The following is a 17,661-nucleotide window of genomic DNA, read 5'->3' as shown; positions in this document are numbered from 1 at the left end:
CAAACCCACCGAGCAAGTCTGGCATTCCTGAAAGGAGACCCTTCAAAGGACTTGCAAATGCCCTATGCAAATTCTCCTTGGAATCCCAAAAGTCACCCGAACCACAAACGGACTTGCAAGCGTTTGTGGTTACAGTTGTGTATATAGAGTCATCTAAATATGTTAAAAGATTTCAGAAATCAAAAGTTAAAGGTTAAAGGTATAAGTTTTTATTTGTATGTGAACTGACCAATAAGATTTTTGTCTTTAATTCAGAGATTTTAGCCTTAAGACCTGGTTTACATCTGTTTGTCCTGATTAAATAAATGTCTTGTTTTATAAGAAAATACGGTCGATGGTCAAGTAACACATTTATTTTCATGGTTAATGTTCTCTAAAATTATAAAATTGTTAATGTTGTCATCTAAAAGATAAAACTATCTGATTTTTGTCAATACTGTTAGCTCACATAGACTTATAGTTACCAGTGTAGTCCAATATGTGTCAATGGACTACCAAAGCAAGGCCAGCATAAAAATGGGTCAATATACAGAAAACCCTTATAGATATATAAATAAAATTTAAGACCTGGCTATTATGTTTGATCTAACAAAAATGAGATACATATCTTGTCTCTGGAATAAATGGTCCCATTAATCAGCTTTTAAGTTTGACCTTTGGGATGTCTCAACAACAGAAATAAGGAGACAATTGTAGACACAGGGACAAGCCCATTTAATAGCCCTGCATTTGGGTAATAAGTCTTTGTCCCCTCAAGATACCAATGGCTTCCTATACAGAGAGGGAAGGAGCTAAAGGCCTTATATCTGCTGGTATGGCAAAGGTGCCTGGGTGTTGTGTCGAAGACTGCCCAAAGAGTGAGTCTGCATCTGGGCTGTGCCATCTAAAAAGCATGCTACCCTCACCTTCGAAGGAAAGTGAGGTCAGTCTGCTCCCTCGTGGCTACCTGCAAAGACTGAGGACTAAGGATGCCCAAGGCTTGGCAAGGCCCCTCTGATCAGCCCTCTGACCAGCTTGGAAAAAGCCTGGGTAGCTCTTGAGGTGACTGGCAAAATATTGGTTTTTTAATACAAGGCTTAGTCCTCTGCTTGCTTTGTCTCTTCTGTTTTGTATCTGGGGTTGACAGCACCCCAAGGCCAAAGAAATTTGTAATGTCTTACAAATTCTCTCTTACCCAGAGACCAAGGGGGATCTAGAACAATAGACCCAGCACTCAGTCACCAGTATCTCCCCCCCCTACAACAGAAAAAATAATAAGTCTTCATGGGGAATACAATGCTTTAAAGTGTTCTTAAATACGTAAGGTTTAAAGTGACTCCTAAGTCTTTTAAATGATTTTTTATTGCTGATATATAAACAACATTAAATGATATGCTTCTTTTGGGTTTGCTTATATATAACAACAAAAGACAGATGTAGAGAATGCATATGTTGATGAATACAGAGAAAGAAAATTTTGTGAGACTAAGAAAGCATATTGTAAGGTTTATTCTGGTTGTCCCAAAGGAGAAATAAAGGACCAGATAAAAGTCAGAGGGTTCAAGCTAGTTAAAATATTGATGGAATATTTGTTTGATTGTAAGTTTTATCCTAAGATTGTCCCATATGGGAAAGAAAGGACCAAAATAAGACAAGAAGGCTAAAGTAAGTTGCAGAAGGGGTATGATGGGTTGCAAAAAATGTCTGTAAAATGTTTGCTTGCATATGTGATAAAGATGGATTATTAACAGGATGGAGGTTTCTAATAAACCTACTGTTTGTATATTCCCAAAAGAAGAGTACAGCAACAGAATATACTATGATACAGTTTTTAAGGTATGTGGACAAATAAGATATCCATTGTCTTTGATATTACTTCTTTGGCAAAGTTAAAAATTGTTGCTGGTTTAGGAGCAGGAATTGCCCTAAACGCAGCCTCAGGGGCTAATTTAACTACCTCAGTGACTCCAGTGGCCAGTGACACTACACTAAATTTTAAGGAGATACAAAAACCTTTAGGCTCATTGGCACGCATGGTTTTAAATCAGACTAGCCCTCAATTATTAGCTAGCTGACCAAGGAGGAGTTTGTGCTATTACAAATACTTCCTGTTACATACATGTAAACTCCTCAGAAACAATAAAAACTAGACCTGAGGACATTCTAAGATAAGTTCAGTAGCTACAAAAACGAGCTACAAAATCTCTGTCACCCCGAGTATGAAAACAGATCCAAAATGTGTTTCCATCAGTTACCTCGTGGCTGCTGCCCTTTCTGGGCCCTTTAATCATATTAATTGTCATTCTCATCTTTGGTCCATGTCTTCTTAAGATGCTAATCAAGTTCATCTCTTCTCCTTTAGAAAAATTCAAGCTACAAATGATCCTTCAAATGAAGCCTCACATGAATTTCAGGCCTCAGTCTACCCTGGCCATTTAGATTGCCCACCTCCGATGGGGTCCTAACTGCCGCTGCCCCACAATGCCCCTTTACAGCAGGAAGTCGCTAAGAGCAGTCATCACCCCGTTTCCCTAATGGCAGTTAGGGTTTCCTATTCGGAAGGTGGGATTGAGGAGATAGAAAGGAAATAGGCAGATAGGGAAAAGGCCTTGGTAGAAAAAAGCTATTTCCTGAGTTTCCTGAGGGGCGACAAATGCCTGAAATTCCAAAGGCTCAGGAGATAAGAAGGCTAGAGCTTCACAAAGCCATCCTGAGTTTCCTAATCTACAAACCCACCGAGCAAGTCTGGCATTCCTGAAAGGAGACCCTTCAAAGGACTTGCAAATGCCCTATGCAAATTCTCCTTGGAATCCCAAACTCACCCTAACCACAAACGGACTTGCAAGCGGTCAGGCATTGGCCAGTCAGATGGCAAAGGGGGGACTTTCCCGCTCGGGACCCCCTCCCCTTTTGGGGAGCTGTTCTCTCTCTCTCGCAGGTCATGTTGGCCCTGAGAGAAGGCAGAGTGCATCTGAGGGCACGTGGCTCGGGCGACTCTCGAGTAGTGACCAGAAGGCCTCTGCTGGACATCATGGCTGACCAGGCCCCTAGGGGTGACCTGCACCTCTTTTCTGGCAGATCGCGTGGACTCTGGGAGAAAGTAGTTTGCAACTGATGGGCACTTGGCTCGGGCGACACTCGGGTAGTGACCCTGAAGGCAGCTACTGGACCCCAGAGTTCCGACCGCCCCTATGGGGTGTTCGGCCACTTTTCTCTATTCCCTTCTGGCAGATCGCGTGGACTCCGGAAGAAAGCAGCCTGCACCTGAAGGCAATTCGGCTTGGGCTACTCTCAAGTATTGTCCTGAAGGCAGCTGCTGGACCCAGAGTTCCAGCCCCTTTGGGGGTGTTCAGCCACCCTTGCCCCATTCCCTGCTGCTTCCAATAAACCTTTTAATCCCCTTCCTGAGGTCTGCGGGTGTCATTCTTCCGCTCTCCGTAGACAAGAACTCGCCAGGGTTTTCTCTCAAGAAACCCCCGTTTCATCAGTAAACATGGATCTATAATTAGCTTGCAAACACCCTTCAGGAACCTCATCTGCAGTAGAAAAACAGAGTGGATTATAATCTGAAAATGCTGTAAGATTAATAGATCTGGTTACTTTATGAGGTAGGAAGGAGACTTCAACTCCTCCTAGCATATCTGTTAAATTAGTATACACTTTAATATTATCACTAGACCAATCAGAGACTTTAAACAATGGAGGATCAGGAAAATATGCCCAATAAGCTTGTTTAGCAGAAGCTACCTGGCAGATAATCAGAGCCAAGATTGCCAAAAACACCTTTTCAGGAGGTGGATTTGGAGTTTGACAGGAAGCAATCTGATAGGCTCGGGTGGTTAATTTCTTAATTTGTCCCCAAGTGGGGAAACTGGCTTTCCAAGGTGTTCTGTGTTTGAGGAGGTGATTGAAGAGACAAGAAGGACATGTCCACAGTCAATTGTTCATCCGGTGTCCAGGAGATCTGTGGGTATGGCTGAGGAAGGTTTCAGTTTCCTTGGCGGAGGGATATGTCTGATGAGCCTGTCTGGTATCCACAAGGGGGCGTCCGCATCCTGTGGAAACACAAGCAAAACCTCGCCCAGATATTAATAAGACATTTGGTCCTTTCCACTGGCTAGTGAGCAAATTTTACCATTTTACCCATTGCTTGGGTGGCGTGGCTATATTAGCATGTCGTACCATAGCCAAAAACCCCTCTGATGATTTGTTAACATGATTAATGACAAAAAGGGCATGAGATAAAGCGGCATGAGGAGAAGCATATTTAAAGTCTCCCCTGTTCAATTTTTCAATTTGTGTTTTTAAAGTCTGATGAGCTCTTTCCACTATGGCTTGTCCTTGAGGATTGTAGGGGATGCCTGTAGTATTTTTGATACCCATATGTTGACAGAACTTATTCACAGCAGATGAAGTATAGGCAGGAGCATTATCTGTTTTTATTTGTTTTGGCATGCCTGTATATGCAAATGAGGCTAGAAGATGTTGTAATACATCTTTAAAAGCTTCCCCTGGTCTAGCTGTAGCGAAAATCACATGAGAAAAGGTGTCTACAGTAACATGAACAAATGACAATTTTCCAAAACTAGAAACATGTGTCACAACCATTTGCCACAAAGAGTTAGGTTTTAACCCTCTAGGGTTAACTCCCATAGATGGAACAGGTAGGATTGTAAGGCAGCCAGGACAATTTCTTACAAGTTGTCTTGCTTGTTTCCTTGTTGTATTATATTGTAATTGTAAGGCCTTTGCATTCTGATGATGAATTAAATGATTTTTTGTGCTAACTGTACATTACCTATCAATCTGGTTCCTAAATCAGCCAAATCAATCCTTTCAGCCAGAGGTCCAGGTAAATTAGTATGTCCCTGAATATGCCCTATGTAACATGGATTAATTCTTTTTCTAACTAAATTTTGTAACTTCAAAAGCTGAGGACCAATGCAAGAAGATTCAGACAGAGTAGAAGTTTCAGTTGCAGGAAACAAGGTTACAATATATTTGGAATCAGTATACAAAGTAAATGATTGTTCAAAATGAACAAAGACATATAGCACTGCATCTCAGATCTTTGTGCTGATTTTTCAGAGGTATTTATATAAATCGGAGGCTTATTCTGTTCAATAATACATGCTCTTCCATTAGATGACCCATCAGTAAATAATACACTTGCTCCAAATATGGGCTCTGAGGCTACAATTCTTGGAAAAATACACTCATGTTGAGATATAAAATGCAACAATGGGTCATTAGGTAAATGATATAATATTCGTCTGGTATAATAATGACAAGCTATGGTCCAAACTTCGGAAGTATTTTGCAAAAATTCACATTGTTGTTTATTATATGGAATAATGATCTCCTGAGTTTCCTGACCAAATAACTCTCGGCTTCTCTTTCTACCTTTCATAATTAATTCAGCAACCAAAGTAGGGTATGCAATATTAATTCTTTTTGGTTGTGAAGGCATATGAATCCATTCTAAAGGTTCCTTTTGCCACAAGCAAGCAGTAGGAGAATATTTTGTATTTAAAGTAATCAGTGACCAATTGTGAAAATAATCAATTCTCCCTATCCAATGAGTAGTAATAGCAAATTCTGCCTTTTTTTTTTTTTTAAAGCTTGTTCAGCCTTAGGGGTCAGATGTCTTTCAGATAATGGATCTGAATCTCCTTTCAAGATATCAAATAAAGGCTTCAGATCACCAGTTGAAAATTTAATTATGATCGGATCCAATTAATATCTCCTAATAATTTTTGAAAATCATTTAAAGTTAATAGTCTATCTTTTCTAATTTGCAATTTCTGATTAGTCACCTAATCTGAGTGGATTACTCTTCCTAAATAATTTATAGGTGGATCAATTTGAATTTTTTCAGGAGCCACTACAAGTCTGTGGTTTGCCAATTGTTGTATTAACTCCTGAAAACATCTATCTATTTTTATTTTACTTTTATGAGCAATAACTATATCATCCATATAATGGATCATATAGACTTCCGGAAATTGAGTTCTTATTGCTAATAAAGCTTGATCCACATATTTTTGACATAAAGTGGGACTATTTTTCATACCCTGAGGTAACACTTTCCATTGATATCTCTGATAAGGTCGCTGAAAATTAGGGCTAGGCAGACTGAAAGCAAATCTTTTTCTATCAATCGGATTTAAAGGTATCGTGAAAAAACAATCCTGTAAGTTGATGGCTATAACATAATTATTTACATTAACAGCTACAGGAGAAGGGAGAGCTGGTTGCAAAGTTCCCATAGCCTCCATAGATTTATTTACTGCTCTTAGATCTTGAATCAATCTCCATTTGCCTGACTTCTTTTTTACCACAAATATTGGAGTATTCCAAGGACTATTACTTGGCTCTCTATGGCCCTTTTCCAACTGTTCTTGTACCAATGTCTCAGCTGCAGACGTTTTTTCATTTGTAAGGGGCCACTGCTTAACCCATACAGGATTACATGATTTCCAAGTTATGGGGTCTGCATATTTTTCGACGGTGCCCCCTGCAAAAAAGGGCAGATATTATCTTCATCTGATATAATGACAGTCATTTCCATTAATATGTCTCTTCCCCATAAGGTGAATGGGAGTGCAGGTAAAACAGAAGGCAGGAAGGTTCCTTCCTTTTTTCCCGATTTCCAATGTAAAATAGAGGCACTTCTAGCCACCTTTAAGGCTACTCTTTATTAGAAATATAGAAATACAGAAAATAGAAATACATCCCCATGCCAAAATGGCATGGTGGGGGGGTGACTCGAAATGAATACACTACCAAAGGGCTTACACGTGGAAGGGAATTTTTATACCTGCAGCCTCCATCTTGTTTGCATAATACGGACATAGTGAACGTCCCTATGAGGTATTTCCCCTTAACCCTGTAAGGTACCTCCCCTAGTAAGGTGTGGCAGGGTGTCTATTTCATGAAGGTCGACCCCTCCTACCATCTTAGCTAGCTTATCCAATCATGTAGATCTGTCTTTAGATAAAGAAAGGCCTAGTTCTCCTTTCCTACTGACTTGTGAATAACCTTTAGCTAGGTTAATCTACATTGGAATAGTTGCCTGCTTTTAGGCAGAAACCAAGTCCTTGCACAGATTTGCCCCTCACCCAATTTTTGAAATATATTAATAATCATAGCTTTCTCAAATTTCCCTAGGCCATTCCCAATACTGGTACAGGAACAAATACTAGGGGTCCTTATCAAGACTCCATTGCATTGGGGGGACTTGTACCCTAGCTCGAGCTAGTTCCCCAATAAACCCCTGTTCTTTTTTTTTTTTTTTTGCATTCTTATGTGTGGTGGTGAAACGGGGGTTTCTTGAGAGAAAACCCCGGCTAACTCTACGGTGTGCAAAGAATGGCACCCGCAGACCTCAGGAAGGGGAGTAAAAGGTTTATTGGAAGCAGCAGGGAATGGGGCAAGGGTGGCTGAACACCCCCAAAGGGGCTGGAACTCCGGGGTCCAGTAGCTGCCTTCAGGGTCACTACCCGAGTGTCGCCCAAGCCAAATGCCCATCAGTTGCAAACTACTTTCTCCCAGAGTCCACGCGATCTGCCAGAAAAGAGGTGCAGGTCACCCCTAGGTGCCTGGCCAGCCATGATGTCCAGCAGAGGCCTTCAGATCACTACTCAAGAGTTGCCGAAGCCACGTGCCCTCAGATGCACTCTGCCTTCTCTCAGGGCCAACACGACCTGAACTGCGAGAGAGAGAACAGCTCCCCAAAAGGGGAGGAGGTCCCGAGCGCGAAAGTCCCTGCTTTTGCCATCTGACTGGCCAATGCCTGACCGCTTGCAAGTTCGCTTTTGGTTAGGGTGACTTTTGGGATTCCAAGGAGAATTTGCATAGGGCACTTGCAAGTCCTTTGAAGGGTCTCCTTTCAGGAATGCCAGACTTGCTCAGTGGGTTTCTTGATTAGGAAACTCAGGATGGCTTTGTGAAGCTCTGGCCTTCTTATCTCTGAGCCTTTGGAATTTCAGGCATTTGTCGCCCCTCAGGTGAAGGGTCCGAGAATTGCCCATCAACCCAAATATCGAAGGACTCACAAGAGATGTAAAAATGCAAGCGAGGTTTATTGTGCTGCAGCTGTCCTGGCTAGCCAGGGGTCCAGACCAAGACACTATGGCCGAGGTTCGACCCCTCCCCACTCCACGCTCTGAATTTTATAACCCTAGGAGGGAGTGGTTACACACGAGGGAGTGGTTACACACGTCAGAGCCCGCCAACCTTAGAATACAACCAATCAGATACAAGGACAAACAAGTATAACCAATAATTTTAAAACATGCATCCACACACGTCAGAGCCTGCTCTGCCTTTCCCACCCACCTTGGCTGGGCCAGGCTTATCTCTGCACTGGAGAATCTGCCTGGAGAGCAGATTAGCCTGGCCTTGTTTGCTGATCTAGCTCAGAGATATGGGGATGGGGTCCCATTTACAAAGACCTTGGCCGGCAAGCTGGAGATTAGAGGCTTTGACCTTGTGGGTCCCCTACCCTCGTTCTTGAATCCTGCAACCTGGGCAGCTGAGCTTATGGATCTTCATTCTATTTCCAATCCTACCTTACTTCTATATCTTAACTCTATATTTTAATACCTTATTTCTAATCCTAATATGGAAGAAGACTTCTCTAGTTAACTTGTCATACTGGGGGGAAGGCACTTCTTCCAGCCTGCTTTCCAGTACCCCCTACACAGGAAACTCAGGAAATTAGCTTTTTTTCTACATAGGCCTTTTCCCTATCTGCCTATTTCCTTTCTACTTCCTCAGTGGTGGTCACTCTCACCCTGGGGTCCTGGACTTTGAGTATAACAAGGGCTGGGGGTGTAGCTCAAAGGTTGAATACACCTGGGTTCCATCTCCAGTACCGAGAGAGAGAGAGAGAGAGAGAGAGAGAGAGAGAGAGAGAGAAGACAAAATGAACGCCCTGTTTCCTAAGGCAACAAAACCAAACAGGCTGGTTCTCAACATGGTGACCTGACTCTATAATGGTGGTAGCAGTGCATTTACCAATAATAATGATGTGTTGTTGTCCATCTGCAGGGAAAACTAAGTGAGGGTGCCAGGTGCCACCTCCCATTCCTGTCCCTGCTTGGCAGCCATCCTTTGTCTTTCAGCAATGGCAGAGGGAGTCACAGCTTTTCTCTCTGCAAGCAAGTGTGAGCCCCTTTAGTTGGCTGACAACTACAGGACACCTCAGCAACCAAAAGTTGAGGATCTTAGGCCCTGTACAAAACCTTGTTTCCAAATAAAAAGTAAAAAAAAACAAAAACAAAACAAAACAAAAAAAAAAAAACGCAGTCACTTTCTGGTGGAACATTTGCCTAGAATGTGCCAGGCCCTGAATTGATCTTGAGTTCTGCAACAACAACAACAAAAAAAAAAAAAAAAAAAAAGGAAAAGCAAACTTTGCCCTTGGGGATGGGCGGGATCGCAGGAGAAGCAGGGGTGGTGACAGAGCCCCCTGCCCCACTCCAGAACACAGTCAGCCTGGCTCCAAGCAGCACATTCCTCTCCCTCCTCCAGCTCCAGGGCTCCTGAGCTCCAGGCACATCTCAAGCATTCAGTGGAGGGGTGCATAGACAGATGGTTCCCAGCAACCCAAGTATCCCAAATGGAACTGTGGCTGGCTCATCGGATCAGCACAGCACAGCAGGGACTCTGGATCCTGGTTTGAGAACAGCCTCAGCTACTTAGGCCCTCTGCAACTTAGTGAGACCCTGTCTCAAAATTAAGTATAAAAAATAGGGTAGGGGGTGTAGCTCAGAGGTAGAATTCCCCTATGTTCCATCTCCAGTACTGGAAAAAAAATGTCTTCACTGGGTAAGGGAAATGCGCTGTCCATGGGCCCCACCTTCCCTGGCCATTGGAGAGGTGGTTGCCTAAGCGGTGTGTGTACAAGGCAGTGAGGCTTCAGCCATGGATACAATTGGGGTGCTGTTCTGAGGGGTCACTGTGATTAAGGGTATGGGCTCATTGAGGCTTCTGCCTAAAACAGAACATAGCCTTTAGGGTGGATCTAGGTATTATGGACTTAAAGGTTTTTGTTTGTTTGTTTTGGTGGTACTGGGGGTGGAACCCAGAGGCTTTCTACCTCCGAGCTATACTCTCAGACCTTTTTTATATTTTATTTGAAAACAGGGTCTCACTAAGTTGCTGAAAGTCTCACTAAGTAGCTGAGGCTGGCTTTGAACCTGTGTGATTCTCCTGTCTCAGCCTCCCAAGCGCGGGGATTACAAGCGTGTGTCACCACGCCCAGCTGAACTTTTAAGGTTTTAAAACTCTATTTTTCTTTCCAAATTCTCTCCCCTTTACATAGTATTTCATTTCTTCTAACACACCTCACTGTAAAAAGTAAATTTCTATGGCATTACTAAAAAAAAGGAGAGAAACATCTCTGAGTACTTTTTTGTGATACTGGGGATTGCACACAGGGATTGAACACTTGTTGAGGCTGTCCTTGAACCTGCCATCCTTTTGTCTCAGCCTCCCAAGCACTGGAACTACAGGCATGCTCCATCATCCTGGCAAGAGAAACACATCTTTGAAAGCAGCTTGGGAAGATAAAGAGAGAGCGAGAGCGAGCGAGAGAGAAAGAAAGGGAGAGAGAGAGAGAGAGAGGATACTTCTTTTATAAGTCAGTTTCCTGATTTTGGAATCAACTTTGTTCAATAAGTAATGCTTTTGAGCTGGGTATGGTCATGCATGCTTGTATGCTTGTAATCCCAGTACTTGGGAGGCTGAGACAGGAGCATCTTATTAACTGTGTGGCCAGCCTCAGCTTCTACTAAGTGAGGTCTGCTGCAACTTAGTGAGACTCTGTTTCAAAATAAAGAACAAAAAATAGGGCTTTAGGTGAATCTTAGATGGAGAATGAATGCCCCTTGGTTCCAATGCCAGTAACGCAAAAAAAAAAAAAAAAAAAAAGTACCAAGGACACAGAGCCCAAGGAGAAGTTAGCCCATGTTTTATTTTTGCACAGGATCTTAGTAAGTTGCAGAGGGCCTCACAAGTAACTGAGACTGGCCATAAACCTGCAATCCTCCTGTCTCAGCCTCCCAAGTACTGGGATTACAAGCTTGTGCCACCACACCCTGCTGGACTGATATTTTATTTTATTTATTTTGTTTTATTATTTTTGTGGTAATGTACGAGTATTTGGAATGGCCTAAGAAGATTTGAGAAAGCTATGATTATTATTTCAAAAATTGGGTGAGGGGCAAATCTGTGCAAGGACTTGGTTTCTGCCTAAAAGCAGGCAACTATTCCAATGTAAATTAACCTAGCTCAAAGTAATAAGTCAATAGAGGAAACTAGAGCTTCCTCTGAAGATCAGAGGAGAGGAGAACTAGGTATTATCTAAAGACAAATCTACATGATCTAGGGAGGATGGAGCAGGGTTTGACCTTGCCCTTCATGAGTCTTCAGCCACTTCCAAGCTATGCATATTTATTCTTAGCTTAGGACAAGAATCCGTGGGTTTTGTTTTTCTTCTTCTTCTGTGTTTGGGTTGTTTTTGGGTTTTGTTGTGGTTTGAGGGAAATTGTGTCCGGGACCCTCGCAGGGGTTCCCGGGGAACAGTTTCCCCAAACCATATTCTGAAATCTGTAACAACGATGACAGGGAAGGGTAGCTAGGGTCCAGTAGACAAGCTGTCAGGGATCAAGGGGGCAGGGAGACTTCTAAGTGGCCATCATCTCTGGCTCCTTGTGGCGCATCATTTATAATTTAACTGCCTCTAATTGGTGAAACGGGGGTTTCTTGAGAGAAAACCCGGCGAGTTCTTGTCTACGGTGAGCGAAGAATGACACCCGCAGACCTCAGGAAGGGGATTAAAAGGTTTATTGGAAGCAGCAGGGAATGGGGGAAGGTGGCTGAACACCCCCAAAGGGGCTGGAACTCTGGGTCCAGCAGCTGCCTTCAGGACAATACTTGAGAGTAGCCCAAGCTGAATTGCCTTCAGGTGCAGGCTGCTTTCATCTGGAGTCCGCACGATCTGCCAGAAGGATATAGAGAAAAGTGGCTGAACATCCCATAGGGGCGGTCGGAACTCCGGGGTCCAGTAGCTGCCTTCAGGGTCACTACCCGAGTGTCCCCCGAGCCAAGTGCCCATCAGTTGCAAACTACTTTCTCCCAGAGTCCACGCGATCTGCCAGAAAAGAGGTACAGGTCACCCCTAGGGGCCTGGTCAGCCATGATGTCCAGCAGAAGCCTTCAGGTCACTACTCGAGAGTCGCCCGAGTCACGTGCCTTCAGATGCACTCTTCCTTCTCTCAGGGCCAACACGACCTGCGAGAGAGAGAGAACAGCTCCCCAAAAGGGGAGGGAGTCCCGAGGGGGAAAGTCCCCAATTTGTCATCTGGTCAGGCCTTGCCTGACCGCTTGCAAGTTCGCTTTTGGTTAGGGTGAGTTTGGGATTCCAAGGAGAATTTGCATAGGGCATTTGCAAGTCCTTTGAAGGGTCTCCTTTCAGGAATGCCAGACTTGCTTGGTGGGTTTGTTGATTAGAAAACAGAGGGTTTTGTGAAGCTCTGGCCTTCTTATCTCTGAGCTTTTGGAGTTTCAGGCATTTGTCGCCCCTCAGGAAACTCAGGAAATTAGCTTTTTTTCTACCAAGGGCTTTTCCCTATCTGCCTATTTCCTTTCTACCTCCTCATTGGGAAGACATAAGCCTGACAATCATGCTAAATAATGTAAACCTCAGCTGGGCATGTGGCACACGCTTGTAATCCCAGCATTTGGGAGGCTGAAACAGGAGGATTGAGGTTCGTAGACAGCCTAAGCTACTTAGTGAAGCACTTTGCAAGTCAGTGAAACACTGTTTCAAAATAAAGAATAAAAAATAGGGCTGGGGGTGTAGCTCAGAGGTAGAATGCCCCTGAGTTCCACCTCCAATACTGAAAAAAATAGAGGACAGCTTGTGAGGGTTCTATAAAAGAAATGAGAAAAATCCATACTGGGAAAAAGACCACAAACTCCTCCCGACTGACACCATTCATCCTTAAAAGGAGTGCTTCAAAGCACTACTCCTAAACAACACACATACTTGAACCTGACATATATTACTGGCTAAACTATAGATTCCTGAATGTTCATTGGTAAATATGACATCTAAATTATTAAACCAACAGTTTGAGTGTCTGGCTTCCAGGAGAAAGTCCCTTTTGTATTGGACAGTGAACAGGGAGCGGGACGAAGAATGGGGGTGGCATTACATCCCATTTTAGTTTTCTATTAATTTGTCAGTATGTGTTTCCTCAGCCATATCCCGAACTCTTCTAACAGATCGTCTTCGTGGGGCACATAAATGCCAGCCAGGAGTTTCCCTTTGTGTCTCAGGGCATATTTGCTTTTAGCACTTTGATCTACGGAATTTCAGTAAAAAATCTGTTACGTAGGCCTTTCTTTGGACCCTGGTGACATACCTTTTGTACAAATGAAAGGACAAAGAAGTCATTCTCCCTGTTGGAATTTGTTTTTAGACCTGGCTTGGTGGAGGCTCCTTTTTTCAAGACCTTGACAGCCGTTGCACAGTTTCAGCTCCTCTTGGGCAGCCATCTGTGACTCCGTTTATCACAAACGCTGCCCAGTAAGTAAGTCATGCATCATAAGCTTCAGCCCTCTGTGTCTTAAGAGCTTTTGGGAATAAATGAACAATGAGGAATTCCTCTTTCTTAAAGAACTTGAACATAGATTCCAAGATTTTTTTTTCCAGTGTGAGAAAAGAGAGCAACTAGGTTCTTAGTTGTAGGATCTTGAGAAATTGAGTTTTGGGGGTGTTTATGGATTTCTCATGACCTCTTGTGTTTAGTCGGCCTGGTGATGATCCTCAGGGTAATGCTTAGGTTTATGGCTGCAGCAGTGTCCAGTGTGACTCTGAAGGGACCTGTCCAGCACAGCCACGGCTCAATGGGATGCTGTTAGGGTGGTCTGCAAGGCTCTGAGGAAATGCAGGTGACCATGATTTGAGAGTGCTGTCAGGTAGTGTGGAGGTCACCGAGGAAGGGGTTGTCTGTGCAAGATTCCAAATGTAAAGAATGTCTGTACATGTATGGAATTCACCTGAATCACAGAAGGGCCACAGGTAGGATGTTGTCTCCTGAAGAGTTTAAATTTTGAATACTTTATGAGTTTTTAGATATAGGGCTGAATTCTCTGCTCATTTTGTTTCTACTACATTTTCTAAAACACCTATATTGTACCTGAGGTTGGCAGCACCCCAAGGTCAAATAGATTGATAATGTCTCAAACCTATGCATGGGTCTTTTTCTGCTAAAAGTTGTTTTTAATTTTATCTTTTTTTATTTAAAACTTTTTGTACTTAAACCATAAAGGAATGCAGGTGGATGAAAGTCAGACATTTATATCTATTTTTAGCTGACCCAAGGCTTGTTGACCCTGCCTATTTGGAGATTAAGAGCTTCATCCTGACTAGTCTCAAGGAGATTTGGGGTGGTCAAGTTCTATTTTGTTGGCTCAAAAACATCCTCTGATGTTATGTTAGTCTTAGATATTAGTCAATTAAAGGTTTCAGAGTATACTGATCAAAGTATACTAGCCAAGAAAATAAAATTTTTATTCCACCTAGATATTACTTTATTTTTTTTATCAGAGAGACATTTATTATGGTAAGTTGGATGAACTGATAGGTGGATACTTGTGCTCAAAGTGTACAGGCATTTTTATTATTTGTTTTTTAAAATTTTTTATGTGGAACATATCAAAAATGGCATACATTCAGACCATGGTTGATGCCCTCTCCTCTCCTCCTGCTTTTCCTTTCACCCCTCCCATGGATGAGTGTCCAGGGTAACCATGTTTTATTCAAACTTTTATATATATTCAGATGTAGCTCCTCCATTGATCTATGTCAGCCTTCTTCTTCTCCTGTCTTTCCATTCTAGTTTTGCTGAGGTTTCCCTGCCATTATTTGGAGTCCCTCTGAATGGATTGCAAAATTATGGGAAATACACTCAGTGGAATTCTACTTGGCTCTACAGAAGGAAATTTTGTCATTCGCAAGAAGATGGAAAGACCTGGAGAAAATTATGTTAAGAAAGACTAGCCAGGCACAGAAAGAGACGAGGCCTGTGTTTTCTGTAATATACCCCAACTACGGAGTGTTGGGAATATAGGCATCTTAAAAAGTTTTCATGATGCAGTGTTTTTGGTTTGTTTGAATAATACTTTTTTAAAGACTCCCAGGAATACTGGTCACAGGGTTCATCAGCCTATGGAGGCTTACTCCTGAATTTTGCATCTCTTTCCTGCAAAGTGTCCAAGAGAGGTGGGTATAATTTTATACACAGGAATCTGGGAATTGTGTTTCTGTATTAAAAAGCTGCAGGAATAAACTTGAAAAGGACTTTTTTATTTTAGTATAAGTTGAGGATTATAAGGGAGGATTCTGTTTTAGGTTTTGAGTAACACAATTACTTGGTCCCCGATGTGTTTGGAGAAGGCAGGCCTTTTTGGTATTTTTTTAATGATGATCTCATGAAGGGTTACTATTGCATAGCACAAGTTATGAGTTTTTTCACTCATGAAGCTGCTCTTCACAGCAAATCATTTTCATCCGGGTAAGGTCTAGTAGCATAAAAGAGCGAACTAAAGTACCTTTTTATAGGTTTGAGACATTATCAATTTATTTGACCTAGGGGTGCTGCCAACCTCAGGTACAATATAAGTGTTTTTAGAAAATGCAGGAGAGACAAAATGAGCAGAGAATTCAGGCCTGTATCTAAAGAAAATCACTATCTTGTCTGTTGTTTTAAGAGTTACCCAGAGTTTTTTATTGCAATATTTAGCTGGTTAGAGGGTCGATGGGATGGGGCCTTATCAGGTCTCAGGGCATCCTCCATCTTTGAGGGCAGGGATGATGGGTGCAGACTACCTCACTTATCTTCAGAGATGATGGTCACATTCTTTTCAGATGTAGATCAGCTCTGCTCAGGGTAGTCCCTGACATCGTGTCAGGCTTCTCATTTGTTTCCCTTTTTATAGAAGAAGAAGCCTGTGGTATGTTTGAGGATGGCAGGGAGTTATTATCCAATATCGGGAGTATTACACAGCTTGTCCCTGTGTTGTGTTTGTCTTTTAAGGTGCTTAATTTTGTCTATTTTCTCTCTGTTGTTATGAACTCCAAAAGCCAAAATGGAAGTCTAAGCAAGACAGTATGATAGACATGTTATTTTTGTTGGACCAAACATCATAGTCATGTTTTGAAATCCAGTACTGTATCTGTCAGGGTTCTCTGACACTGGCCATAGGTCTGGGAGTGCATTGTCTTGTTTTTATACTGGACATCACTGGTCACTGCAAGTGTATGTAAGCTAATAATGTTGACAAACATCAGGCAGGTTTAGCTTTTTATAATTGTGGAGATTGGCATTAATAAGTAGTAGTGCACTTGTTACCTGATGGATGATTTCTTTCTGATACCCTAATAAAACATTTTTTTTAGTCAGGATAAATAGAATTAAAGCAATTCTTTATGCTGTATCTTTGAATTCAAATGACAAAATATCTTAGTGGTGAGGTTATATACAAGTATAAAATGTATATTTTATTCAAGTTTTAAGCTCTTTTAACACATTTTGATGTATATAGATGGTCAGTGCATTTAGTTGTCAGATCGAGATCCATCAGTGGTCATAGGTATATATTTTCTATTTGGCTATTGGCATTTTGTTCTTATTTAGATGTAGTTGATTTAATTATATTTACCTAATGTATCCATTCTCATAGTCAGACACTTAAAATGTTTTAAGAAAAGAAAGCCTGAGTCACTGGGTATGATGGCGCACGCTTGTAATCCTCACCCTTGGGAGGTGGAGACAGGAGGATCGGGAGGATTCGAAGCCAGCTTTGCTGGTTTAAAAGACCCTGTTTCCAAATAAAAATATTACAGTGGGTCTGGGAGTGTAGCCCGGAGGTAGAAGGGTTTCCAGAAATTCCAATACCACACACACAAAAAAAGCCTGAAAATGAACATTAATATTTAAACATCTAGTAATAAGACCATATAATAGTGGTTGCCTTCATTTGAGGAAAAGAAAATATGTCCGTTTTTATTGTCCTTTTTCCTTTTTATAGTCACAAGAAACTTAAGCCTTTGATCAACTCTAGTCCTGTGGAATATGATGTTCTTGTTTTTTTTAATGTATTCTATACTCAGATGGTGAGTTTTTGACAGTGAAGTAGAATTATCTATGATTTTATTTGTGTGCTTTGAGGGTTTTTCTGAAAAAATGAAGAGAAAAGAGAAAAGCATGGTGGTGAGATTTTTCAGTAAGTGGGAAATATGAAAGACATACTGAGGCTCTCAGAAAATGTTTCATAGAGAAAGCAAGGTAAAGTTTTTTTTTTTTTGTTTTTTTGTTTGAAGAACAGAAGTCTTGTCTCTTTTTTGACACTTTCAATGCTCTTAAGAATATTTAACTTCATATGTGTAAATTTTTGCAAACAAATACTGCAAAAAAGCAGAGTGTACAACTTTTATTTAACTTGCCAAGGTCTTCTTTGTAACTGTAGGTACCTGTTTAGATGATATATATTGATTGTTAAGAAGAGATTACAATTAGTGTATTTTAAGCACTTTTTATTATTTTAGTAGGTGGTGCTGTGTTTTCATACCTCTTCAGTATAATCACAAGGTCGATCTACAATACC

The sequence above is a fragment of the Muscardinus avellanarius genome, assembly GCF_963383645.1.
Source record: "Muscardinus avellanarius genome assembly, chromosome: 2".
Classification (NCBI taxonomy): Eukaryota; Metazoa; Chordata; class Mammalia; order Rodentia; family Gliridae; genus Muscardinus; species Muscardinus avellanarius.
The sequence above is the reverse complement of the archived record's forward strand: the minus strand, read 5'-3'. Positions refer to the sequence as shown.